The sequence below is a fragment of the Meriones unguiculatus genome, chromosome 11 (genome assembly GCF_030254825.1).
Source record: "Meriones unguiculatus strain TT.TT164.6M chromosome 11, Bangor_MerUng_6.1, whole genome shotgun sequence".
In the NCBI taxonomy this organism is placed as follows: Eukaryota; Metazoa; Chordata; class Mammalia; order Rodentia; family Muridae; genus Meriones; species Meriones unguiculatus.
In genome coordinates this window covers 86076812-86103845 of record NC_083359.1, presented here as the reverse complement: position 1 = coordinate 86103845, position 27034 = coordinate 86076812, and the positions used below count along the sequence as shown (strand labels likewise).

At 44.6% G+C, this 27034-nt stretch overlaps 1 long non-coding RNA gene across 5 annotated transcripts in view; it reads left to right on the top strand.

Moving 5' to 3' along the window:
- The first annotated feature begins 3201 nt into the window (after nt 1-3201).
- The window catches only part of LOC132646389 (uncharacterized), a 48752-nt gene continuing 24919 nt past the window's right edge, over nt 3202-27034 (top strand). The window contains exon 1 of one of the 5 annotated variants that reach the window (XR_009584628.1): nt 3202-3317. This is a non-coding gene — a long non-coding RNA (uncharacterized LOC132646389). Of the gene's footprint in view, nt 3318-12686; nt 12957-13002; nt 13106-21879; nt 22088-23519; nt 23796-27034 lie in introns of those variants that run through there. The other 4 variants (XR_009584626.1, XR_009584627.1, XR_009584625.1 and 1 more) reach the window with 4 other exon arrangements.

Genomic DNA, 27034 nt, shown 5'->3' with positions numbered 1-27034 from the left:
CTTTCTCTTCTGCAGTCACAGGCTCTCTTTCTCCACCGAGCTAATCATCAGAGGCTTCTCATTTCTCAAGCACACATGCATGTCTTCTGTTTTCTGTAACCTGTTTAGATATTTTCACATTTTTGGATGCTTCCCATGCAGTCAGCTCAGGTCTTGCTTGTTATAGCCTCACAGTGCTGTATGCTGACTGTGTGCCCTCATATTTGTGTACTGAAATCCTAGCTTCCAATGTGATGGGCAGAAGGCTTTAGGAAGCGGTTGGCACATGGTGATGGAGCCTTTGTGAATGGGACTAGTGTCCTTATAAATGATGTAGGACATTTTATTCATTCTCTATGTCTGACAGCCATATCAAGAATGACTTTCTGCTTTCTGTTTCATTTTTCCAGATGTCCAAATCCTCAGCAGTTTTAAAGGGATGCAGGGACCAATCAAGACCCTCTTTTCAAAACTGCGACTGGCACTCCATCCAGAAATGACTGGCTCACCTTTGCACAATATCAGTCATGTCAGAAGCTCAAGAGAGCAGATAGGGGACTTCATTATAAATACCACACAACTCCTGAGGCAGGTATTTTTGCAAAAGAATTCTTATTTTTGCTCCCATATGTTGAAGAAACATATGTACATTGTTTCATCGTGATTTGTTTCATTATGAATCACAAATTCTGTACTTTTACAAACAGAAGGTTTGTAGAGAATCACCTTGACATGAGTTCATAAGCATTTTTTGTTTTTGTTTTACAAATAGTCAGATGATCCTTCTTAGTATTTGTATTTGGCAATAAAGTATTCTTAAAGTAAGATATGCACTTTTTTTTTTTTTTAGACTTGCTGCTGTTGCATAAGGCTGTGTTCATTATCTGCCAGCTAGCGTAAATGTAAACTTTATTTGCACTGGGAAACAAACAAAAATGTGTGCCTGCGCTCCTGTGGTTTCTGCTCTAATGGGATGGGCTGATGCGGAATCCCAGCGCCTCTGAGGCTTAGCTCTGATGACAACACAACCCCTATCATAGGTCAACATGGGTTGGCTGCACTTTCAGTTTTCCTCAATTTGTTTCTTTTAATCTACTGCCACATTTTTCAGGAGACGTGGCCCATAATCTCATGAGTACTAGACCATAAAGCCTGCCCAGTGTTTGTTTGGGAAGCTTGGTGGATAAGGGAGACCAGGAAGCCGGTCTTCATATTGTTTTCTAACCTGCAGAATTGGTGCCAGTCGTGAATTAAAAAAAACCCAAAGGTGCTTGTGACGTCATGCACTTATGTGAAGAGCATGTATAGGAAATGAGAGCCCAGGATGGAGGCCTGAGTGTGTGGTCCTCAAGAATGCACTATGGAGTGAAGACTGCCTTGATACCACTTCCATCCCTTTTTTTTTTCTTTGTTTGGACAGGCCATCACTTATCCCATTTTGTCTTGAACTCACTGTGTAGCAAAGAATGACCATGAATTCCTCATCCTTCTGCCTCGACCTCATGGGCTTACAGACATGGATTGCTGTTTCAGGCAATTAAAAAAAAGCCCTAGTTATTTAACATTTAATGGTGCTGGGGTTAAGCCCAAGGCTTCATGCTCTCCCTCCAAGCTGTATTTCCATCTCCCTTGGCCTTGTTTCCAGAGACAAGATCCTCACTGTGCAGCACTAGCTGGCTTGGAACCTGCTGTATGAAAGGCCAGGCTGACCTGTTGTTTGTAAGATTGTCCTCCTGCCTCTGCCTTCCAAGTGCTGGATTATAGGACAGAATTACAGGATTACAATAGGCAGAATGCCTTTGGAATGGTCCAGGCTTGCTCCCAGGAAGTGAAGTGCTTAGCTGCAGAGATGACTTTCCAGGCAGAGGCTGAGATTCGCTTAACCCAAGCTCTAAACTTTCACCTAGGATGCTGTGAAGTGGAGATTCACAATCCTAGACAAGTCACTTCTTAACATCATAGCAAAATCAGGTAATATGAGAGAGGGGTCCACAAAAGGCCAAGCACATGAATACTGGATTGCTTTTCTAGTCCTTGCTACATACCACAACTCTTAAAATACCATTACTATTAATATTTTGAATATTTTGAAAAGTAGAAAGAGAATAGTGAAATTAACTATCATCTATATATTATAATCTACATATAATAATGATTGTTAATATTTTGAACCTCTTTTTCAGTTTTATTTTTGCTTGAAGATGATGTTATCTATTTATTTATTTTGGAAATAGAGTTTCATTATGTAGTCTCGGCTGGACTAGAGTGTGTGGTAATCCTCCTGCCTCTATGCTTCCCCTAACCCCAGCACTGGGACTACAGGCCTTAGCTAATGTTACCATGCCCTACTTTGCTGAAGACTTTGAAGTAAAGACATAATATTTTGTTACTGCTTTTGTGTGTGTGTGTGTATGTGAGTGTGTGTTAGGGTCCTAGGTAGCCCATGCTGGCTACGAACTTCCTATGTACTTGAGGATAGCTGGAACTTCTGAGCCTCCTAGCTCTGGAACGCTGAGTTTACAGGTGTGTGCCACATGCCTGGTTTATGCTATGCGGTACTGGAGATTAAACCTAGGTCTTTATACTTGCTTGCCTGGCACACACCTTGTCAGCTAAGCCACGCTCTCAGCACTGAAGACGTTTTATCTTAATTCTACTAAGCAGGTATCTTTTAGAAAACTTCTTGTTTCATTTTGTGTGTGAGTGTCTTTGTCCCCTTGCGTGTTTGTGTACCATGTGTGTGCTTGGTGTTCGAAGAGGCATAGGATGCCCTGGATCTGGAGTTCCAGATGGTCGTGAGGCACAATGCGGGTGCTGGGATCATAGCCGTGTCCTGCTACACCAAGCTCACTACCATTTTAATCTAGAAAGGGAATAACAAATTTCTACTATCAGCTGATACTTATTCTGTACGGAAAATTTCCCATGGTTTCCAACAATCTTTCCAAGCTGGCTCATTTAAAAAAGGTGCAAATACAAGCCTTCACTGGGGAGCTCTAGTTCCTTGTTGGCCACTTAGGGAAGCTAGCCTCATCCTGCCAGTCAGCAGATTTAAAATTTCCAGGCAAGTTAGCCCAGGAGCATGCTTTCAGCTCACCTGGCATGCAAGCAGAATCAGGTCAGTTATTCAGGACCACGGACATATCCCACGTGTCAGGGACTAGCCGAACACTGAGAGTTGTAATTTTAGTGTTTCTTAGTACACACCCACAGAATGTTTTAGCTGTCTGAAGGAGAGAAAGACATACAGTGATTGTGGACCTGGGGCTATGGAAAGAGGGGAGGATGAGCACCTCCTTTTTGTGTGGACTCTAGAAGAGCTCATATCACAGAGGCAGGTGATTATGGGAGTTGCCAGGAACTGGAAGGAGGGAAGAATGGATGATGTCGGTCAAAAAGTTCAACGCTCTCATTATGAAAGATAAGTATTGGCAGTCCAGTGAATGGGGTGAGGATCGTATTTGACAGTACTGTTTTGGATCCTTATAGTTTGCCGAGTGGGTAGACTCCAGTGTTATTTTTAATTGGCTAATAATTGCATCTACTAATGGGTACAAAGTGATAGTTTGACATTTATTAGCATACGAGCCACCTCAAATATCTATATTTGTGTGCATGTGTGTGTGTGTGGTAGAGAGAGAGAGAAAGCATTTGAAATTCTCCCTTTCAACTGTTTTGAAATTACCAGTACAATGCATTATATTATATAAAATAATTCTGGCACAAAGAGATAAATGCGATATGATTTCATTTAATATGTAGAATCTAAAAAGGTCAGATTAAAATTAGGGGGATGGTTGGGTGAGGTGAGGAAAGGTGAGATGTTGATTAGCAGGTAAAAGGTTACAGTTAGAAAAGAGGGATAATTCTAATGTCCCATTATATGACAAGGTGACAGTGTTTAGCAATGAGAAATATGCTTAAATCTGCTCACCCCTTTCCACACCCACCCAGATGGTAAGAATGAAGACTTATGGGATAGATCTTCTAATTGCTAATAGTTTGATTATCATATTTTTATAGCCCATATATCTATATATACATCATATACTATATCACACACATAGAGAAATACATACATACATATATGATAACATGTCATGGGCTGGGGAAATGACTCAGCGTTTGCTGTCTAAGTGTGAGAATGGTACTTTAGATCCCCTAGAACCTGTGTGATGCTCAGTAGCATGGTGGCCAGCCTGTAATCCCAGTACTTGGGAAGCAGAGACAGGGGATGCCCAGGTTAGCTAGACTAGCTGGATTAGCAGGCTCTGGGGTTAAGCTTGCTCACCATTGCCCATGTAAGTGACGAATCCTAGGCTCTTAGGAATGTAGCTGGGAGGATTGCATATCCCGGAGACCTTAGGTACAAACTGTGCTCTGCACAAAGCCCTTCGTCTCCCTGATCACCATGACATGTCTTATTCATGCCCTCATTTGATTGTGCAATCTTTGGGAGAAGAACCACTCTGAATAGTGCCTTATATGTGGTCTGTGCCACACACACACACACACACACACACACACACACACACACCTGTTTTCAGGACTATCCAGTGTTTCTATAAAAGGTAGATCTTATGCACAGACATCTTGATTGTGAAAAATCAATGTTTTCTTCAGAATATAATCTGAAGGAATTAGATGGAGTATGAAAAAATTTTCAATCTAAGCATGCAAGCTAAAAGTGAGAACACCCCCCTTTGATGAAGAGATTAGAAGTCAGAATCCCTCACCAGGGCTGTGGCTCTTATGCTCCAGGAAAACCAAGGACTAGAATTTAGCCAGGGACTTGAGCACAGACTCAAGACTGGGAGAGACTGAAAGTGGAAAGGAAGTTAGATTTGGAAGTGCTTTGGTCCAGGATGGGGATAATTGCCATTTCCTTGTCTGTGTCTGGCTTCACACTTACCATGGTTGGAAGGGAAGGGGAGAGACCCGGGTTCAAATCCCAGTCCCACTTTGGTGGCTTCATGGTCTGAGGAAAATCACTAAACAGTCCAAGTTTTTTTAAAAAAAAAATATATATATTTTTGCTATCATTATTGTATGTGTGGTATATGTATTTATGTGTGTGTGGTGTGTGTATTTGTGTCTATGTGTGGTGTGGTGTGTGTGTGCATAGTGTGTGTATAATGTGTGTGTTGTGTGTATTTGTGTGTGTGTATGTGTGTGGTGTTTGCATATGTGTATGTGTGTGGTGTGTGTGGTGTGTGTATGTATGTGATGTTTGCATATGTGTGTGTGTGTGTGTGTGTGGTGTGTATGTGGTGTGGTGTTTGCATATGTGTATGTGTGTGGTGTGTGTATGTGTGTGGTGTTTGCATATATGTGTGTGTGTGGTGTGTATGTGGTGTGGTGTATGTGTGATGTGTGTATGTGTATGGTGTGGTATGATGTATGTGTATGTGTGTGTGCATGTATGTGGTGGGCACCCATGTGACCTAGCTGTGTGTAGAGCAGAGGATAACTTCAGGAACTGACTCTTCCGTGGGTTCTGAGTGTGCAGTCCAGGTCATTTGATTTGTGCAGCAAGTGCTTCGACTTGCCAAGCTACCTCATCAACTCTAAACACCCAGCACTTAGCTTTCTTTTATGAAAAGTGCTAATAATTTGGCTAACTTTTAATGGCTGTTTTAGGTATTATAGCTATTGGCTGAGTATCACAACCACACCGCAGAGGAAGCATGCTGCCATTATAACAGCTTACCTCCCATAGCTTACGTGGTCCTCCTCATCTATTGATGAGGACTTCTCAGAGGCACTTGCGCCTAAAACTTTGTTGCCTACAGTACAGTAAACATGGGAGACATAGGGATTTATTTATAGGGGGTTTCAAGCCAAGCAGCCCTCTGCTGACTCATCTCCTAACACATGCAAATTCTGTGACTCTTCATGGCCGAGGTCTCTAACATGTATTTCCAAAGCCCTTTGAGCTTTGTATCTTGCTGGCCCCACTTTCCAAATGGCAGAGCATCTTAGAGACAACAGCACCCTCAATTCGACTCCACAAGAGATTTTGATGGAGTCAGTGCCAGGTGATTAAGATGTCTGTGGGGGACAGTGTGCTGAAGAACCTCCCCAGTGACAGTCACCATCACTACAGCCACTTTACTTGCTTATTCACTCATTAAACAATGTTTATATGACAAATGGCTGGGTGAAAGGAGCCATGGCTGGTGCTGAAGATGTGGAGACACAAAACAGATGTGCTTTTTACTGTCTGCAGAGGACAACCATACAAGAATGTGTCTATGGAAGCTTTCAAATTAGCAGAGGCATGTTCATCAGATCCCCACACTACCAACAGAGACCTGGAAAGGTTCACAGACCTATGGCAGTTTGGCAGTGATGGATTTTTTCACCTTTCTTGAGTAAATGATCGTTGATCTAGGTAGGAGATATCTCAGGGGTCCATGAGATATTTAGGTTACATATTGGTATGATTTGGTGCTAGTATAGCAATGTGAAAGATCAGGGAGAAGATAGCACTAAAGATGATTTTATAGTTTATGCTCACTCACCCAGTTGATCCCATATGCGGGTGGCATTATTGAGGAAGGCAGGGATGCTGAAAGAATGGAGACTTACAGTTATTGCTTTGTTTCTTTGTCTGAGGACTGAGATATAGTAAAGGCAACTTGTATTTGGTCCTATTAATCTGGGTTGCTTTGAGACCGCTAACAGAATTATTTAGAGGTCATCATGCCAATAGGCACAGAATGGAGAGGAGGACCTAGACTAGACATGGAAAGCTGTGTCATGTAAGAGTTGATGGTAGTGGAAGCAGTGAAATTATGTTTTTCCAGAGATGGAAGGGAGGTAGGATTATGGTAGCCAGAGAACAGGAGTGAGACCTGAGGAACCCTGGCATGTAAAACACAGGGGAGAAGGAGAAGCCATGAAGGAGAGAGCTGAAGGAGCTCGCTTCTTTCATGAAAGGAACTTAGTTACTAAAGTCAACTGGAAGATACCCACTGACAGAAAGGGTTGCCCTGTAGAAGATGAGAGCTAAATGCACTAGGAAGGCAGCCAGGGATGGGCTCCAACATCCTATCCCAAAGCAGTTCTAAGACATCGGCATGAAAATATTTTGCTGAGTTGGGGTCAGAAGACAGGTGTTAGCAGCAGGTGCAGAATCTTAGTGTTCAGAAGGCCAGCGTGATTTGCATTGGACTTTCATCTTGTCCTGGAGAGGAGATAGCTCAATGAGCTTGCAAGCGCTGTGCATTTATGCAGTCTTTCTGCACCAAGAAGGGTGTGAAGGTGGCAAGTTCACCTCCGACATTCCCTTCTTTCAGCTGGCGATCCAGTGTCCACGATGCTCTGTGCCCACACTTGACTTCAATGAAAGGACCCAAGCAGGGCAATTCTTTCTTTTTTTCTTTCTGTTTGCCTCCACAGAATTATTTCGCTACATAGAATTCCTAATTTAAATCTCATGAATCAGCTCTTCCCCAAGTGAAAGATCTAGCAATTGGGACGGTTTTTGTGGAAATGTTCTGGGGAATGTTAAGTGACAGCTGCCTTTTCAGATAGCTTGATTCCAGCTGTGTAAGCAATCAGAGCCTCAGAGAGCTATCAGACAGGAAGTAGTCACTCCGGAGGCAGAAGCCATGGGTTTGGATCCTATGACAGTGTGAAAGAAATTCTATAATTCTGTAACGATTGTTGGAAAGACTGTTTGCAATTTGTTATGTATCCATTGGTAGTTGAGTGTGTGTGTGTGTAGCTGAAATCAATTTAATAAGTATCAGTTGAGCATTTATGTTCAAATACTTGTGTAAGAGTCAATGATTAAACCGAGGAGAAACAAGGCAGGGTCCATATTATTAGAGCGCTGGGGGGATGGATAGATGGATGGATGTGTAGAAACAGTATGATTTACTTTTAATGCTACAGGGGAAAAAACTGTAATGGGGAAGCAGAGGTGGGGAAGGCGATGTGCATGTGTGTGCGCGTGCGGGTGTGTGACAGTCAGGGCAAAAGCTGGAACCAGAAGATGCTTCCACAGCAGGTAAGTGTGAGAGCAGATTTGGAAGCCTGGGTAGGGTTTACCTGGCCGGCATGGAAACGATCAAGGCAAAGGCAAAACCGGAACACCTTGGGGGGTGCTGCTGTGCACGCTAGGCTGGGTTGAAATGTCCTTCTGTAGAGCTGGGCTTTATTTTGTAGGTAATGAAAGCCACTGGAAGCCTTTGGACTCAAGGTGAGGGCTCATGTAGAAACAACGGGGTGATTAGAAAGGAGACAGCAATTGAGCAGCTGCAGGGAAGGACAGAGAACAGAAAGGGAGGAGCCATTCTGGAGCCCAGTGTGGTGGCTGGTGCTGTAATGTCAGCACGGGGTGGGGTGGAGGGCAGGGGCAGGCACTGTTAGCTCAGACTCAAGCTAGAGGACATAATGAGTTCAAGGCCAACCTGGACTATAAAGTGAGACCCTATATAACAAACCAAAACGCATACAACAGCAGCTGCAAAAGACAACAGAATGGCATAAGCATGCAAATGCAGTATTCAGGAGAGGTCACAGGTTGGCTTAGAGGTTTCTGGGGGCTTTTAACTCCATTGATCTCATCTCTGCCTCTGTCTCTACTCTCATGATCTGTGCCTAAAGTTCGTTTGCATTTTTATTTATTTATTTATAAAAGAAATAATCACACTAACTAATGTTTATTCTGGTGTCATCCCTGAAGTTTTACTTTTAAGGGCAGTGTACCCATCTCCAGCCACATTTTATCCAGTAAGCCAAGGGTTATGCCCTGCTGTTGGAACACTGAGAGCCTAGGAAGGCCTGTGACAGGCAAAGAAAAAAAGCCCCGGCCCAAGGTTGCTTTTGGAATGCAGGAGTGGTACGCTGGTGTGCTATATAGCAGGAAAATGAAAAGCAGGGAGGGAAGGACACGGGGGCGGGGAGGGGAGAGGGGATAGATGGCAAGCATAAGAATGAGAGCAGGGGCGGATAGGAGAGATAAACCAGGGAGAGCTAGCCTTACTGGAATCTTTCATTCTGACAGGTCCCAGGGCAGGCAGCATGCCTTCTAAGGAGCCACTGCAGCCTGCCTGCAGGGGAGGAGGCTGGCAGCCAGGATTTGCCAAAGACAAATGCTGTTCAGCAGACAGGGAGCAAGGGCATTGCAGCAAGGCCAAACAGGAGCATGGTGCCCTGCAGAAGGGAAGAGAGGACAAAGAACAGATAGATAGGAGGGTGGGTGACTCAAGGAGGTTCCTGCCCAGCGCAGGCAAGGCCTCACTGCCCTGGAGGGGCATTAGTGTCCTCCCTATGCTCCGAGCACTGCAGAAAGCCAGCTAGAGAGCACACACACTCCCTCCCTCCCCTCCTCCCTCCTTCTCTCCCTTTCTCCCTCCTCACTTCTCCCTCACCCACCCCTTTCCCTTGCCTTCTCCTCTGTCTTCTTCAGGCGTCTTTCTCTCTCCGTGTCTCTCTGTCTGTCTAGTGAGATTGGCCTCTCAGATAGGTGACCCTGGATGAGCTCATGTAGGCCTAAATTTCCTTGTCTAGAAAATTAGGGCAGCTTTGAAAACAGCTATTGAGGGTAAATAGAAGATGCTCAGCATTGTTCTTTTTGCCTGGGGCCGGGACTCGGGCCTTTTTGCTCCTGCGGGATTTGTATGACTTTGTAATTAATGGCTGACTCACCTAAGGTGCCATTAGCAGCTTGCCTCTGAGCGCCCCGAGACAGCTGAAGACTGACCGGCTGGCTGGCCTGCTTTGCAGCCTTTGCCAGAGCAGCCAGTGCCTGTTGGGTTGCCTTCTATGAAAAACCACCTCCAAACCCACTTGCCTTTTATGGCACATTTGCCCTGCGCATAGTGCCATGCCCGGGACTCTGCATGATGTATGTAGAACATTTTGTCAGGATACCTGCAGGCCTTCTAACCTGGGTGCAGAGTAGACCTAGGGACGTTGGCACTTGAGAGATTAAGGCTATCAATTCTGAAGCTCAGAAATAAATAGATACATGGTCTGTAGTTCAGAGGCCACGTGGGACCGTGGTGTTCTGATACCAGAACTCTATACCTGCATGAAAGCTACAGGGGATGCTGTGTCTTTCTGACAGACACATGCCATGCCAGATTAAAAAGGAGAGTTGATAAGGGCCTACTATTTTTATCATTTTGTGCCAGGCACCGTACCACAGAAATATTTAGTATAATCTGACAGTGGTAGATCCCGTGAGCTACAATTTATAGTTGAAAGGATGAGTCCTCTGTAAGACATCCCAAGGTCACATAAAAAGGGCTTTGCTTTGTTTTAACTTAGTTTATTTTTAAACTTCGTACAAGTATATGTTGTAGGTTGAACAAACTACCCCCACTTCCTCCTAACCTCCCTTTGCTTGCTCCCTCTTCTAGTGTTCCCCCTCAACCCTCTAGGTTAATATTACTTCTGCTTTCATGCCATATATACACAGTTTTATGTCCATACAAGATATAGGGACCACAAATGAGAGAAAACGTGATATTTGTCTTTCTGAGACTGTCTTAATTCATTTAATGTGATGATCTCCAGTTGTACCTACTTTCCTGTAAGTGACCTGGCTTCATTCTTTATGACTGAAAAGTTCCATTGTTTATAGATACCACATTTCCTTGATTCACTCTGCCATCGTTAGGCAGTTGTCTTCTCCTTCCACAGAATGCTCCAAGAACAGAGTGTGTCCCCTAAGAACTTTCTGGCATAACTTTAAGAACAAGAAACTCCCCCATCCCGCCCAGTCCCTGGTAGTGATAAGTGTGTACAAACCACAGTATCATAGAGTAGAAGGAGAGAGGAAATAGAGCTGCACTGGGAAGCTCCTGGGCCAGTCTGCTGATTTATGCCATGGTCAGGCAGCTTTTCCACATGGAAAGCAGTGAGCAAAGATCACATATTCCCCCACTGCCTTCACTGCTTTTGTGTCACCATGACAAAGTGACCTCGTGTGACAACTTAAAAGGAGGAAGAGTTATTTTTTTAACTCACAGTTTCAGAGGGCTTTGTCCGTCATGGTATGGAGAGTGTGGTGGGGCAGAGCATAAAACTTCGTGAGAAAAAAGGGGAACAACAGGAAGTGGCCAGGGATCATATAAGTCAAGGGCTCACCTTAATAACCTGTATATTTCAACCTAGCTTCACCTCCATAAACTTCTAGAGCCGCTCTGACTAACTAGCAGAAGACCAAATATTTATAACATGAACTTGTTGGGGGGGGGCATTTTGGATTCACACTGTAACACCCATCCAGCTCCTGTGCTCTCCTGTGTCTTGAGGTCCCATACTCATGCCTCACTGGAAATAGATCAGAAAGAGAGACCTGTCAAGAGAAAGAATTCACATGATATTTTAGATCTAATTCTCCCCCTTGTTGGCTGATCCCTGGACCATCACGTTGAGGCTTGGTTGCTTTTATCATTGATTTCCCAGGGATTTGAGGTAGTAAAATACAACCCCAGAAAGACCTGCTTGAATGTCAGGGGATATATATTTGTTTTTCGAGACAGGGTTTCTCTGTGTAGCCCTGGCTGTCCTAGACTCCCTTTGTAGATCAGGCTGGCCTTGAACTCACAGCAATCCACCTGCCTCTGCCTCCCTGAGTGTTGGGATTAAAAGCATGTGCCATCATGCCTGGCTCCTGTCGGGGGATAGTTGACATGTACTAGTGCTGTGGATGAGGTCAAGGTGGTTTTTCTTAAGCGTGTAGCTTAACATGTTCCTACTGAGAACAGGCCCGGTACTACACTGTGAGCAGACTAATGTCTGTATTCGTAAGGCTGCTGGTTGCAAGAAGGGTCCAGAATTGAGAGTCGTGGCTCACAAAAATGGCCTCATCCTGAGGTGGAGGGAGAAGGGAGGAGAGGAGTAGAAGAGAGAAGAGAAGAGAGGAAAGAACATACAAGCAAGCATTGGTGTTTGAATCCAGGGCTTTACAGAAGCTAGGCAAGTGTGATGCCACTGAGCCCTTGCTATGATAGCTCTGTGTTTTGAGACAATGTCTTACCGAGTTACTTGATCTGGCCTTGAACTCTTTCTGTAGTCCAGGCTGGCCTTCTGTAGTCCAGGCTACAGAGGCCTGCTCTAATTTCTGTATTCTCTGACAGATTAATGCTTGTATCTTGAGAACAATGGGAGGCCACCAGAGGAACCAAAGGGGTTTTAGGGTGGAGTGCTGCTCTTTTTGTTTATTTTTTTTTTAATTAACTTAAATCAATTATTACTAGTTTTTTAGACAGGGTCTATTATGCAGCCCAGGCTAGCCGGGAACTGACAATCCTCCTTTCACCCCTCCTGAGTACTGGGACTGCAGGAGTGAGTTACTGTGCTTGGCTAAATCTTGATCTGAAGAAAGTCTTCCCAGGCTAGAGAAAATTGGTCTCATTTCTAAACACTGCTATGAAGAAAGCCCTCTAGCTCTTGCTCTTGCTTTTCCTATATGCTTGGTGATTAGGGCGCTTCCATGTTTGGCCTTTGTACTTGCAGCTTGAGCTCAGGATCTGGGGTTTTGAGAACATGAGAGCCAGGATATTCGGGAAGCTGGATGCTTTGTAGTCACCCTGTGTTTAGGAATCTGACAAGGAGTGATGAGCTGAGACCTGTAGAAGCTGGTTCTTTCGGTTGCCACAGAAACGGAATTGAGCTGGATTTAGCATTAAATTACAGGGTACACACAGAGATGCAGTTAAACATTTGTCTACCTGCCTCGTTTCTTTTTCTTTTCAAGCTGAGCCTTCCCAGAAAGCGGCAGCAGTGCCTGGGAAGCTGAATGGGGGCAGCAGAGCAAGCAGCCACAAAGGGAATGAGATGAGGGCTGCTGAGGCTTTGAAAATTCCAAGGACTCAGATTTCCGCCAGAGTCACAAGATTATTGCCCAAGCATCTTTCTCCTAGACGCTCAGATCTTCCATGGAAGGAATCTATCAGGAGAACAGAGAACCCAGCAGAATTTGGAGGTGTTGCCTTTGAGGCATTTGCTACTAGGTATTCATGGCTACTAAGTACTTGTAGGTGGCTTGTTCAAGCTAAGATGTGATGTGCCTACGAAACCCTCATACTGGATTTCAGAGACAGCATGATAAGAAAGATATGTCGAGTGAAATATTCATCACATTGACATGACAATATTTTGGGTATGTTAAGTAAGCGATGACATTGAAACAATTCTACCGATTTCTGTTTACTGTTGGTAATGCTGTTAGTAGGTAATTTAAAATCCCATGTGTGGCTCACACATGGGCTGTTCTGGTTCATTTTTTTTTAGGCTGTATTTTATTTTATTTATTAATATTTTTTATTTTAAAATAATTTTATACATTCACTTGTATCCCACCTGTAGCCCTCTCCCTCTTTCCCTCCCATTCCTCCCCTCCCTCCCTCATCCCCTCCCTGCCCCCTTCCGAGTCCACTGAGAGGGGATGTCCTCCTCTCCTTCTGTCTGGTCCTAGCTTATCAAGTATCTTCAGGATGATTGCAATGTCCTTATCTGTGGACTAGCAAGGCTGCTCCTCCCTCAGGGGGGAGGGGAAGCTCATGAGTTCATGTCAGAAACAGTTCCTGTCCCCCTTACTAAGGAACCCACTTGGATACTGAGCTACCATGAGCTATGTCTGATCAGGGGTTGTAGGTTATATCCATGCATGGTCCTTGGTGGGATAAACAGTCTCATAGAAGACCCCTGTGCTCAGATATATTTGGACCTTGTGGGGCTCCCTGTCCCCTCCAGGATATACTAATTCCTCTTTCCTTCATATGATTCCCTACAATCTGCCAAAGGTTGGGTTATGGGTCTTAGCATCTGCTTTGATACATTGCTAGGTAGAGTCTTTCAGGTGCCTTCTGTGGTAGGCTACTGTCTTGTTACTTGTTTTCTCCTATTTCCAATGTCCATCCCCTTTGTCTTTCTAGATGAGGATTGATCATCTTACCCCTGGACCTCTTTCTTGTTTATCTTCTTTAGTTGTACATATTTTAGTATGTTTATCCTATCTTATAGGGCTATATAAGTGAGTATATACCATGTGTGTTTTTCTGCTTTTGGGATACCTCACTCAGGATGATTTTTTCCTTGATCCCACCATTTTCCTGCAAAATTCATGATTTCCTTGTTTTTAATTGCTGGGTAGTATTTCATTGTGTAAAAGTACCACAATTTCTGTATCATTCCTCCGTTGATGGATAATTGGGTTGTTTCCGGGTTCTGGCAATTACAAATAAAGCTGCTACAAACATAGTTGAGCAAATGTCCTTGTTGTGTACTTGAGCATCTTTTGGATATATGCTTAGGAGTGGTATAGCTGGATCTTGAGGTAGCACTATTCCTAATTGTCTGAGAAAGCGCCAGACTGATTTCCATAGTGGTTGTACCAGTTGACATTCCCACCAGCAATGGAGGAGACTTCCCATTTCTCCACATCCCTTCCAGCATGCGTTATCTCTTGAGTTTTTGATCTTAGCCATTCTGGGAGGTTAAGGTGAAGTCTCAGGGTCGTTTTGATTTACATCTCTCTGATGGCCAGCGATATTGAACATCTCCTTTTGTGTTTCTCTGCCATTCTATATTCTTCTACAGAGAATTCTCTGTTTAGCTCCATACCCCATTTTGTAATTGTGTTACTTGGATTATTGCCTTTTAACTTCTTTTGTTCTTTATATATTCCAGATATCAGCCCTCTGTCAGATGTTGGGTTGGTGAAGATATTTTCCCAATCTATAGGCAGTCGTTTGTTCTAACGACAGTGTCTTTTGCTTTACAGAAACTCTTCAGTTTCATGAGGTCCCATTTATTATTGTTGCTCTTAGGGCCTGTGCTGATGGTGTTCTGTTCAGGAAGTTGTCTCCTGTGCCCATGAGTTCTAGGCTGTTCCCATCTTTTCTTCTAACTGATTTAGAGTATCTGGTTTTATGTTGAGGTCTTTTATCCACTTGGACTTTAGTTTTGTGCAGGGTGATAAATATGGATCTAGTTTCTTTCTTTTTTTTTTTTTGCATGTAGACATCCAGTTGGACCAGCACCATTTGTTGAAGATGCTGTCTTTTTTCCATTAAATGGTTTTGGCTTCTTTGTCAAAATTCAACTATTCATAAGTGTGTGGGTTTATTTCTGGGTCTTCTATTCGGTTTCATTGATCCACATTTCTGTTTCTATGCCAGTACCAAGCAGTTTTTATTATTATTGCTCTGTAGTACAACTTGAGATCAGGGATGGAGATACCTCCAGAGGATCTATTGTTGTACAGGATTGTTTTGGAAATTCTGGGTTTTTTGTTTCTCCATATAAAGTTGAGAATTTTTCTCTCAAGGTCTGTAAAGAAGTGTATTGGTATTTTGATGGGAATTGCATTGAATCTGTAGATTGCTTTTGGCAGAATGGCCATTTTCACTATGTTAATCCTACCAATCCATGAGCACGGGAGATCTTTCCATCTTCTGATGTCTTCTTCGATTTCTTTCTTCAGAGACTTGAAGTTTTTTTTTTTTTTTTTCAAACAGGTCTTTCACTTGCTTGGTTAGAGTCACCCCAAGGTACTTTATGTTGTTAGTGGCTATTGTGAAGGGTGTTGTTTCCCTGATTTCTTTCTCGGCCCTTTTGTCTTGGGTATACAGGAGGGCTTCTTATTTTTTTGAGTTAATTTTGTATCCAGCCACTTTGCTGACGGTGTTTATCAGCTGAAGGAGTTTTCTGGTTGAGTTCTTGGGGTCATTCAGGTATACTATCATATCATCTGCAAAAAGTGATAATTTGCCTTCTTCCTTTCCAATTTGTATCCCCTTGATCTCCCTTACTTGTCTTATTGCTCTAGCTAGGACTTCAAGTACTATGTTGAAGAGATATGGAGACAACGGGCAGCCTTGCCTTGTCCCTGATTTCAGTGGGATTGATTTAAGTTTCTCTCCATTTAGTTTGATGTTGGCTATAGGCTTGCTGTATATCGCCTTTACTATGTTTAGGTATGTTCCTTGTATCCCTGATCTCTCCAAGACTTTAAACATGAATGGGTGTTGGATTTTGTCAAATGGTTTTTCAGCATCTAGGGAGATGACCATGTGGTTTTTCTCCTTCAGTTTGTTTATGTGGTGGATTACATTGATGGATTTCCGTATATTGAACCACCCTTGCATGCCTGGGATGAAGTCAACTTGGTCATGGTGGATGATATCTTTTATGTGTTCTTGGATTTGGTTTGTAAGTATTTTATTGAGTATCTTTGCATCAATGTTCGTAAGAGAGATAGGTCTGAAGTTCTTTTTTTTTTGTTGGATCTTTGTGTGGTTTAGGTATTAAGGTGACTGTGGCTTCATAGAATGAGGTGATAAATATGGATCTAGTTTCTTTTTTTTTTTTTTTTTTTTTTTTGCATGTAGACATCCAGTTGGACCAGCACCATTTGTTGAAGATGCTGTCTTTTTTCCATTAAATGGTTTTGGCTTCTTTGTCAAAATTCAACTATTCATAAGTGTGTGGGTTTATTTCTGGGTCTTCTATTCGGTTTGGTAATGTTCCTTCTGTTTTTATTTTGTGGAATAATTTGGAGAGAATTGGAGTTAGCACTCCTTTGAAGGTCTGGTAGAATTCTGCTTTGAAACCATCTGGCCCTGGGCATTTTTTGGAAGGGAGGCTGTTGATGGCTGCTTCAATTTTCTTGGGGGATATAGGGCTGTTCAATATTTCTACCTGGTCTTGACTTAATTTTGGTAGATGGAATCTATCAAGAAAATTGTCCATTTCTTTTAGATTTTCGAACTTTGTGTCATATAGGCTTTTGTAGTACAACCTAATGATTGGATTTCCTCATTATCTGTAGTTATGTCCCCCTTTTCATTTCTGATTTTGCTGATTTGGATAGTTTCTCTCTGCCTTTTAGTTAGTTTGGCTAAGGGTTTGTCTATCTTGTTAATTTTCTCAAAGAACCACCTCTTGGTTTTATTGATTCTTTGAATTGTTTTATTTGTTTCTAATTGGTTGATTTCAGCCCTGAGTTTGATTATTTCCAGCCTTCTGCTCCTCTTGGGTGTTTCTGCTTCTTTTTTTTTTCTAGGGCTTTCAGTTGTGCCATTAAGATGTTTGTATGAGATGTTACAAATTTCTTCTTAAAGGTACTTAGTGCTATGAGTTTTCCTCTAAGTACTGCTTTCATTGTGTCCCATAAATTTGGGTATGTTGTGCCTTCATTTTCATTGAATTCTAGGAAGTCTTTAATTTCTTTCTTTATTTCATCCTTTACCCAGCTGTCATTGAGAAGTAAGTTGTTAAGTTTCCATGTGCGTGTAGGGTTTTTGCTATTTCCATTGTTGTTGAGGTCCAGTTTTAGTCCATGGTGGTCAGATAGTACTGGTTCTGGTTTTGAGACTGTTCCAAAGTTGGATTATTTTCCATTAACTGGAGAAGTTTTCCACCTCCTTAAGATTCTTTATTTGCAAGATCAAGATGCTAATGACCTCCTTAGAATCCTCAATGCTACAGTGTATTCTGCACTGTCCTCTGCAGATTTTTCTCTTAAGGTCAAGCTACTCATTTCCCCAGTTGCCAAGGTTTAATGTATAGCTGAGTCATTCTTCAGGAACTGCCTGTAAGTGAAGGTATAACCAATCCTGAGCAGGGTTCTTGGTGATGAATTTGTAAGATACAAGTAACTCTTTGGCTGTGAATCACAACACGGCCAGAGATTACAAAGAGGCTATATGAGCAAGTAGCTTAGTTTCCCCATGTCACCATTTTTTTTTCCTCTCTACCAGCAGACACTTATGTAAGGGTTTTGACAGCCATCACCTTACGAACATCTTATAGAAGAAGAAAAAGTCAAGTTTGCATTGCAGATGGGTTGGTATGTTAGTTCATTTTCCATTGCTATAATAAAACACATGAGGCTGAGGCTTTGTATAGAGGAGGGGTTTATTTGGCTCATAGTTTTGGAAGCTGCAAGGTCAAATAGCTTGGGCTTCCTGGCTGTGTTATTTCCTGGTGAGTGCCATCATGTGGAAGGAGCATGTGTGAGCAGGAGAAATCATGGGAAGACAGGAAGCCAGAGTGCAGGAAGGAGCCAGGTTGTCCTTGTTCTTTTACTTACAACCAGTTGAAGTCCCAGGAGAGCTAATTCCTTTTGAGAATAGCACTTCTAATGAATTAATTACTTTATATTAGGCCCAACCTTTCAACATCACCACACTCAACCCACAAGGATCCATAGCAGCTGACTTTGCATGTAGGTGCAAGCTTGCAAATGAACTGATGTGAATGAATCTTCAAAATACTCTAAATGGGCAATGTTTTGGGCAGCAGACTTCCTCATTCATCTTGTAGAGATGGGTTGAGGTAGAAATATACATGAGTTCCCGAGAAAGAGCATATAGCTTGAGCAGGTCAGGGGTCTATTAAGAGACATGCAGATGGGCCTATGGGAGAGAATCTAAAGGGTTAAAATCTTTGTATTGCGCATTAATACCACCTGAAGGTAGCTGCCATTAGAATAAGCACTGGGCAACCCAACAGAATGATACTAGCCCCTGCCTGCCATCACCCAGCATCTGGCAATTCATGTGTGAGTTACAGTAGCAATGGCCAGGGTGGTTGGGATTGGGATGATCCATGTCACACATTGTAAATAGACAAACAGGGTGGGGGGTTGTTGCCTCAAGAGGTAGAATTCATGGACCCAACAGAGGAGTACAAACAAGGGTGGCCTCACTCTCCGCCCCTCCCTGTGGAGTATGTAACCTCACTCCCTGACAACGTAAAGTCTGAGTTCAGAAGAGCAGGTCCCAGATGAGAGCTTTCATCAGTGTGTGATAAGGGCTTATTATAATCTGAGCTGCTACCGCCCCTCCTCTCCCCAGCTCTTTGTACTAAGAGATCAGTAGGAGGAAAAAAGATCCATTATGCTGACAGCAGTGAAGGGCCCCAAATGAGGAGGCTATAGTGCCCTTATCACATACAGGAAGGAATGTGGATGGCGCTAGGCCCTCTCTTGATAGTGACCAGTTGAAAGCAAGCAGGCAATAATAGCAGAGACAGGCTAGAGACGGGTGTGACCAGGGGCTCATTTGCTTCATAGATGAAGGTTTGTGTAGACTCACTAGGTACTAGGCTGCCAGAAGTGTTTTTCAAGGGTGAAAAGAATCTAAAATGGATAGTGGAGGAGTCTACAATCTAGAAAAGAGTCAGCTTATGCCTCAATGTCAGACACAGTAGTGGTGGTTTGTTCCACTCCCACTAATTAGAACCTTTCTCCAGGTGGATAAAGCAGGCAGAATTAGAGAGAAAGGGCAAATTATAGTATGAGGCCAGTGCTGACACTGTGTGCTGGATTTGGAATGTTACTCAGCCTTCTCACGCAGGACTAAAGTACTTCCTCCCTATGCTCAGAGGATTGGCTACTAATGACATACCCGAGGGCCTCCTTGATTCACTGTCATTTGGGTTAACCCAAGATTATAGCTTTCTTCAAAGGAAAACCCACATCCAGTGGCTGGCTGATATAGAATATCATTTGTCTGGATTCAGGACAGCATCTCAGGACATTCCAACTCCCGAGCTTCCTGTGAGCTCGGTCTTGTTCCTGTCCCTTGGTTATTCTTGAGAGTGCTCCCCCATATACTCTCTGCCTGCTAATCTGTCTTAGAATGCATTCTTGGATGACTTCACCCAAGAGCTATATTGGCAGTGTGATGTTGTCAGTGTTGAACTCAGCTTAGAAGTGCTGAGAAATCAATGGCTGTGAGTACTCAGCACATATGGGGCACCTGTATCAACCCCCTCCCCCACACAAAGCTCAGGGAACATGGCTTTTTGAAAAGTAAGTGAGTGGGAGAACTGGGGAACGGGGAGGTGAACTGTGAGATACCGTCTTCTGGGCATGCTGTGGCTGACACACAATCAACTCACAGCCGCTGAGGCTGTCTGCACGAGACCTGTGCAAGATCGAGCCAGTAAAAAAATTCCACCATGGACTGGGGAGGGGCTCCTGAGCCCTCCTCCTCCACAGCTATTGGAAGTTAATGGCTGTTGAGAGTAAGAGTCCCTTTTCTTTGGGATGTGATCACTGGAAGATTGCCTCAGTAGATTTCCCATGCATTCATCATTTATTATCAGCAGTCTCTTAATACTAGGAATAATAAAAGGAAGGCATGGAGGTCAGGAGGAGGAGACGTTAGTGGGTTTTGACACAGGGGTAACAAGGTATGGGGATGGATATGGTCAAAATACATTGCATGTCTTTGAATTTTTCAAAGACTAAATTAAAAGTATTATATAAAAAAGAATTGAGGGACTGGGAACTGACCTAGTGATGTAATGTCTGGTGGAGTGTCTTCACCACCCCTGCATCTTTGATGTCAATGTTGATGGACAAAACACCAGAGAAGGGAGTCTAAGACTTGGCTGGAGGGCTCTATCAGTCGCAGTTGCTGTGTTAGCTTTGAGCCCCAGCATCCTGCATGGAAGGCCGGGACTCGCTTTATTGGCAGAGGCTGCTTCCCTCGATAACCAGAGGGAACTTCTGGTTTGCTCACCTCATGTTTTCCAGATTGCAGCGTTCAGGTGGACTACTTCTGGGAAAACACCTGTTCAGTGGGCTTGGAGGAGAGGAACAGAGACTCTCCATTTCTGTTGTGTGACAGGCCTGGGAAGCTGCAGCACAGATAAGGAGCTCAGAACAGACCAAAGAACAGTTACCACCAAAGCCCAGCATGGTGAAGCAATTGAGTTTTATTGTTGCTACTTACAGGAGAGGAAACGACTAAAAAACAGTTCTGTCACCAAAGTCCACACCAGTATGGACGACATTTTACAAATGCGGGGAACCTGGAGCAGCTCAGGTTTTTGAGAGTGTGTTTTCCAGGTGGCTCAGCTGGTCATTGTTTCTTCGAGGTACTTTTGAAGCATTTCTCCTTTCAGGATAAGTTTCTTCTTCCAGGTGACTGGGACTGCCAGCTAGAGACCCCAGCAGTCTTTTCTGGCTATATATCTTGGGAATGGAGGGATCTAATGAGTCTGGTCAGTTTCAGGGACTTCCTGGAACTATTTTGAGCAGTGAGTTGTCTACTTCCTGTCTTAAGGAGCTTTTCTGTATGGTGGAATGTTGCAATCTTCAAGGAAACTGTTGGACAACAATTTCAAATGTATTTCTAGGTACTTCTGATCCTCTGTCCACATTTAGAGAGCAGCTCTCAATCTCAGAGTGCACGGGGAATGGCTGGGAACTGATGGAACCTCTCTACTGCAGTAGATTCAATATAGCTAAGGTTTCTCTAATTTTAACAAAGTCTTATGCAATTGAGGGATCCACCCATATTTTGAGAACCGTGAACATTTGGGCTCATGCTTAAGCTGAACAAGCAGCACGTGTCTGCTCCGTGAAGAAGTCCAACTGTGGTCTGAGTGTTACTGCAGGCGCTGCTACAAATGGATGTAGCATTCGTTTTAGGTTGTCGCATGTAACCCGTGGGCAGCACCAACACTTTAAAACAGTAGCCAGTCCAAGAGGGTTGCAGCTTGGTTAAAACAATCAAAAGGCAGAGATAGAGAAGTGGTTCCTTATAATGTATATTTTCAGAGTGGTTTTAGCTGTCCTAACAGTTACGCATCGTCATCTCTGGCTCATGCTGATGGATGTCTGCTTGTGACCTGTCATGAAGTCATTTTGTGATTCTGGCAAAACTGAGGGTGACGTTGTAGACCAAGGCTTCAGGAACCAAGAGTCCTTCTTTAAAATACTTGCAAGCTTCATTGCAGGTTTCATATGAGATGATATCCTTGTTGGCATGGGCTTTCTGCTGAGCGGCTTTCTTTGCTTATTTAGGGTGTGAGTGGGTACTGCAGCATATGGCAAAGTAGATTCACCCCCAAGCGTGTCCAGATGGCTCACATGCTTAGATCCCTTCTCAGAAAGACGCCCTTTCAGCCCGCTGCTCACTGCCAGCTGTATCAGATGCCCTTGATGCCTGGCAAAGAAGGCTCCAGTGCCCCAGTGTACAGGGTGGGCTGGGCATGAGAGTAAATGTAGAATGTCCGCATAAAGGCCCCTCCCTGCCAAGTGCGCATGACAGCCCACACCCACGGAGAGTCTAGTTGGCTTTGCTTGCTCATCGGCAGAAGATAAATAAGACGAACCGTGAAGGTAGGCATGTATGCCATGGCTGATGTGCCTTCTCACGGGGCCTTTTCCTGCACTGGGGGTTGGGGAGAAAGCTGTCACTTTCTCATGGCTGGCCTAGGACCTGCACAGAAAGTCTTGACCCTTTGTTGGCTTTATACAAGTTGGAAAAGTGCAGATGGCAAGTGGCCTTCAGCATGTGGAGCTTGAAAGGAGCACAAGGAAGGCAGGGGGGGTGTGCTGGGTGCGGGCATTCTGCCAGGCCAGTAGCTCTGTTTTCCTTCTTCAAGGAGGGAATTGGCCCAGATGTCCACAGACAAACACCATGGATAAGACCCATGAGCAGAATACAGAGCCTGAGTTCTGTCTCAGGACCACTCTCTGTTGAAATGGAATGATGAGATTTGTAGACTTCCCCTTGCCTCCCAGGCTTTGACATGTAACCTCCCTCCTTGGCACTCAGTCCCTGGCACTTTCTCCAAATCATTACTCCTGTTATTTTAGCTGAGCACCTGTCGATTTCCTTGAGGGTTTTTTTTTTTCTTTTTTGTCCTTTATGTTCCCTTCTGTTGCCATCAACAGCTTGCTTTATGAAATCATTTTCCTAACGAAATCACCATCCACAGTAGACCTAAGCTTGTTACAACACTGGGGACCAGGCAAGGAATGTGGATCTGATGTAGAGGTGGGGCTTGTAGAATGAATGACTGTTGAGATAGATAACCTCCTCTGGGTGCTTATCACGTGTGAAATTGAAGCACATGATTATCTCATTTAATCCTCAATGCCATGAAGATTTTCCTGTAGGCAGACCCTTTTATTATTCCCATTTTACAGACATGGAATGTAAGACACAGTGGTTCTGTGAGGCTCTGTGGCTAGAATGCCTCCTTTGGCAGAAACGGAGGCCCCACACAGTTTCCTGCTCACCTCATGCAGCTGCCTCTCTGCTCTCACGGTCCTCTATGAGGGGCAGGATAACAGCATAGACAAGGAGAGACCACAACTGGACCTTCTCTCTCGTGTTTCAAGAAATGACCACTGGGAAACACCGAGAAATCGCATCAGCTGCAAAACCACTTATTCTCTGTCCCTTCTGTTTATTAGAAGTGACTGGAAATAAAGCCCTTATCTGGGCGTGATGCTGTATGCCTGTTATCCCAGGCAGCAGGAAATGGAGGCAGGAAGATGGTGAGTTTGAGGTTAGCCTGAGCAGTTCATAGGGCTTTTTCTGAAAAAAAAAAAAAAAAAAAGCGATAAATCAAACCCTTCAAATAGAAAGAGTTGAGTTGACACACACACACATACACACACACACACACACACACACACACACGTACATATGCTGCAGGCAGAGCAAGTTCAGAGACAGCAGGTGGCACTCCTTCTCCTGAAACAGATGGCTGCCTGCAGCTCGCCTTGCAGACTGAGCAGGGGATGAGTGGGAACACTCTGAGGTTGGCAGCCTTCAGACGCTCAAGGGAAACAGGGCAAAAATTAGCTTCTCATCACTATTGGTCAGACGTAAGCATCCTGTGACTTGAATACACCCAGGGGCACTATCAGGGCCTGGGCTACAGCCCTGACGAGGTGGCTAGGCACAGTCCCCCTCCCATGACCCTAGCATAGTGCCTGTGTTTGTGAAGGGTAATTAATATTTCGCTAAGACACCTCCTGTATCCTTCTGGGCTTTAGCTGGTGATGGAGTAGAGTCACACGGCCCCTCAGTATGGTAAGTCTCCTGCGACGGTGAGCTGGGGAGCTGGCTCGGTGTGTGAGGTGCTTCTGAATAAACATGAGAGCTGGAGGAGTGTGGATCCCCAGCATCCATGACCCTGGGTGGGAGTGGAGGCCTTCCTACCTCAGTGTTGCTGAGGAGTCAGAGACAGGGGATTCTTGAGGCAAGAGGGCTAGCTGGACTAGTTGAATTGCTGAGTTCTGGGTTCAAGTGGGAAAGCTTGCCTCGAGTGTTTTAGGTAGAGCGTAATCAAGGAAGATACTCAGTATCAACTTCTGGCCTAAACACACACACACACACACACACACACACACACACACACACCTGTACTTACATGAAAACAGACACACACATACCTATACATACATGAAGACACACACATACCTGTACATACATGAAAGCACACATATACACATACGTGTACGTATCACACACACACAACAGCAACAACAACAAATATATTTATCACAGTTCATATGGAGAGGTGAGAGGCTTGGGGTTTGAGGTGCCATGTTGGCTGAGCTGATATTCCCTGGGGATGTAAGGAAGGCAGGATCCTGGAAGACCCTTTGGCCCAGAGGAATGGGGCTTTAATTGAGGGATGTTGGGCATCTCAAGTAGGAAATTATAGTGCTGATAAGGTCACTTGGCTTTTGGTGGGTTACTTATCAGTGGTCCTCAGTTGATCATGATTAATTACCAGTGTGTTCGAGAGGGCGAGAGAGAGCACCTGCAGGGGCCTACCAAGACTGAGTTGCTCTGAGGAGAGAATTGTGGCCGGCAGGGCAGAGACAGCCGTGAGAGTTCTTGACTTCGATTCCCGCGCTCAGCATTGATGCTCATGGTGACCCGGCCCACTGGAAATGGCCACGGGAGCTGAGGCTCATTGTGTGGCAAGAAGTGTGCACCTGTGATCTTTATTTAGCTGGGGAAGCAGCCAACCGTCCCCCACCAAAGTCCATATCGTCTAGCTTTGGGGGCAGCGTCAGGCAGCTAAGTCTAGTGGAGAGACACAGTAGCTTGTGTTTTGCCCCTGGAAGCAACTGGAAATGTTTAAGAGCGTGAAGAGAGAGGAGGTGTGGCTCAGAGGAAGGGGTTGGTAGTGGTGGCGGCGTGTGTGACTTTGTATCTCCATCTAGAAGATGCAGCCATTGCAGCAATCATCAGCTGTCATGAGCACCTGCTGTATACAGGCCAGATGTTGCGGGGTGTGGAATTCCACAGTTTGCTATCAGGTTTGTCGTCTACTAAGAACGACTCTCAAAGTCTGTCTTCCTTTCAGCTCAAAGAAGCAGACACAGGCAGCAGGGATGTCATCTTCTTCCACTGCACTTATAAGTTTTTTAAATAAAAAAAAATTTTTTTTGAGAGAGAGTTTGAGATCACGCCATAAGCAGAGGTCAGAAGACAACTTGTGGGAGTCAGCTCCTTTCTTCTACCGTGTGGATCCCAGGGAGGACATTTACCTGCTGAGCCATCCTCCTGGCTTCTTAAGGTTTGGCTAGACATAGTCAGTCATGAAAAGGACGATTCTCAGACTGAAGAATGCATTTGCTGAGCGCTGGTATTCACACGGTGTCCAGGGCACCCCGTTGAGGATTCTATTTGGCAGAAATGTACTCTGACTCCTGAACCAAAGGCTTTAGGGATCAGATGTGAGCAAAAGCGTAAAGGCGCTAATGCTCCAAGCTGCGCAGGAGTCAGGCTGCAAATGCTCCAAGCTGCAATGAAGCATGGGCCTGAGACAGCTGTAGCTCCTCAGCTGGATTCTGCCAAGGGTCCCTGGGCACAAGCATGGGCACTTCAAGACATGCCAAGCATTGTGGGCCTGGGGCCGTTCTGAGCTGCAGGCTGCAGGTGAGCTGCTGACACATCTCTATTGCCATGGTCAACTGGAACCGCGAGGGGTAATCCTTCGTTATTTAAAAAGAAGAGGTGGCAGAAGGAGGGCAGAGAGGTGATGTTTTCAGCTGTGATCCTAACGAGCAGCTCTAAGTAGGCTGTGCGTCAGCGTGTCGGGGCAGGCGTTCAAAACAAAACACAGGTGTAGGAGGGTTCAACCCCTTTGGGGGAACCAGTCAGCATGTGTGCATTAATCCCCTGTATGTGTGTGGGTAATAAGGGAAAATGAGATGGGCAAGGTGGCCATTGTCCAGGTGGGGAGTATGGCTCAGCCTCACCCCCTCACATTCCGAGTACTAATGCACGTATAAGTCTTACAGCAGTACTGACCAGGCCTGGCTATTTCAGTTTCATTCTAATATAAGTTGAGGAACTAGGAATAGAATCCACGTCTGTCCAGGGTCAGGGCTCCTGAGCACACACTGCTCTGGTGTTCAGGAAACAGAGCTGACGGAGGGGCCCACAACAACCGGAAAGTGACAAAGGGTGATGCCTGGCTAGGGGTCGAACCCTGCTGCGACGACAATATGAAGAACTTGGAGCCAATCTCCATCCACCCACAGTCCCCATTAGCTGAAAGGTCCTCACAGACTTCCTTAAGTAGATACGGAAATGAGACCTCGGAGGGGCTTGTTGGGAAGGCTCGGGTGCCACCCGAGCCCTTGTAAGGCTGGCAGGTGGAGCTGTGGGTAATGGAGTAGGAGCAGTTTCAGGTGACCTGTCTGTGTCTCAGGCCACAGCATGCCTAGAATGGCTCTTTTTGCTGGGGGAAAAGAATAGAGATCGTTAAACATGGTTTTGCCATTTTGAAGTTAGTCTCTTGTGGTTACTGGGCCAGTTGATGGACCTGGGAGCTATTGGAACAGTGGGAAGAAGAGGGATTGGGAGGAGTAAGGAGGGTTGACCCTACCCAGTCTGAGTGATTTACATTTGAGTCAAGGAATGTATGGATTGTTTTTTAACCCCTGGACACATGTGTGTGGCAGGGCTGGGAAGAACTACCAGGGACCCTCTGGATTCGGGGCTGGTGGGTGAGCTTGGGCAGCTGTGTGGATGTCTCCATGCAGCCAGTGAAATTTCTTTGCATCCAGGCTGGTAGTTTTGATGCTTCTGGGGATATACATGTTCAGGATTTCAGGCCCAGCTTCCAAGGTTTCCTGCGCTTTTCAGGCCACTGTGAATTTCGAGTTCACAGTGTCTCCTTTTCTCCAGCGTGTCTCCGTGCAGACAGATATTCTCTAGTTCTACTCCTGTTTTGTGCAAAGGGAGGGTTTGGATCCTTCCCAGGAACCCTATTTACTTCAATCAGGTGGCTGGGATAGAAAGGGGTT